This window comes from Branchiostoma belcheri, unplaced genomic scaffold (assembly GCF_001625305.1).
Source record: "Branchiostoma belcheri isolate BF01 breed outbred unplaced genomic scaffold, Haploidv18h27 scaffold206, whole genome shotgun sequence".
Classification (NCBI taxonomy): Eukaryota; Metazoa; Chordata; class Leptocardii; order Amphioxiformes; family Branchiostomatidae; genus Branchiostoma; species Branchiostoma belcheri.
In genome coordinates, this window is record NW_017803558.1 from 161,919 (window position 1) to 163,677 (window position 1,759).

A 1,759-nucleotide genomic window follows, 5' to 3' on the forward strand; every position below is an offset into this window, starting at 1 on the left:
CAACTTTTTAAAAGAAATTTACATATCGAAGAAAGGATTCAAAATTTACTTTGTTGGACTTTTTATTTTTTAATTTTTTTCTTATTGTATATAAAGATATTATATTTATATTTATATTATTATTTATATTTATTGTATATAAAGATTTTTGCTAACAGGATAATTAAATTTTGGATTGTAGGGGTGCCAGGAGCAGGTTTCCGAAGATAATGATAAAACTATTTAAATAAATATGTTGACCTGTTGTTAACCAAGTTTTTATTTTATCCCAAAAGCTAATTAGATTAGGGCATTCCCAAAACACATGAAGGTAGGTTTCTTCCTCGGACTGGCAGAATGAGCACAATGGATTATCAATACATTTCCAAATATGTAAAAGTCCGTTTGTAGGTAAGAACTTATGTAAGAGTCTATATTGAAAGAACCTAGCTGATGGGTCAATTGTACAGTAAGTTGAGGAAGTATATGCTTGTTTCCAAGGGATGGGGGTGTAAAAGAGGTAACATGATACTTGTACATTATGAGAAATATCTATAAGATCATTTGATAATAAAAAGAATTTATACATACTCTAATTCATCTATGAACTTATTAATACAGGGTATAAATACAGGGCAGGACAATACTCATTTTTAAGTGAGGAAAGTCGTGTGAAGGGCCTTTCCAAAGGGCACAAGATCGGTGGCATGTCAGATCTCTTGGTTCCGACTCGAGCACTCTGCCGCTACGCCACACGACCCACGACAAAATCCAAAGTAAAATCTGAAATTTGTAGTAGACTTGTGATGTACTAAGCTATCAAAACGCTTTTTTCAAGTTCACCTGCCATATTTTTGGCTTAATTTATATATTAGGCCATGTTGATTTGATTATATGGATGACATCCTCCGGGAGCCCCAAAACTGATGCGCGCGTGCGAGTAAAAAAAAGTTTTGCAAAAAAAAAGTTGTTTTCATTATGAAATCTACGTGGTCATGAGGGTTGAACAAATGGGACAGAATATGGTTTGGCGAATAATCTAATCTTCAAGTTCATTTCCTTACAATTTCGTCTTTTTTTGTTTGATTTTGGCATTCTACGACATTGGTATAGTTTTTACTTATCTTTTTTTTTGGCGACGCCTTTGGGGCGGAGGCATTTGTGTAAGTACTACGATCGCTTTGAAAGAATTTCAAAAACTAGAGTTCCACGATCTCATACCTTCGCCAAATGATGTTAGCCTTTATGAATAAGAAATATACTAATCACCCTGATTATGCAAATAGGATCCTCAATTGCATGAATTATATCAGTCTGTTGATCATATTCTCCATCAAAAGACAGTCTAATCTTAAACAATGCCATTTTCTCATAAATTATGCAAATGTGGTCCTTATTTGAATAAGTTATGTTTATATATGTTCACCTTTACTTAATTCTCAAACACCCCAAGTATGAAATTCCAGGCAGTTACCACTACGCAATTATAACATTTTCTCATTAATTATGCAAATTAAGTCTTCATTTGCATAATCAATATTTGCCTGTGTTTCTCTCGTTCTTAATAACATATGTTACAAGCTTGAACTTCCTATCATGGAATGCAGCTGATTTATAGAATTTCCTCATTAATTATGCAAATTACATCAATATTCGCATAATTGTAATATCATTATGTCAAGCATCACTTCAGCTACCTACATACCAAAAATCACGATGATCCATCAATCGGTTCTTGAGTTATCCTCTTTTAAACATTTGTCCTTTAAACCCCCCTGCA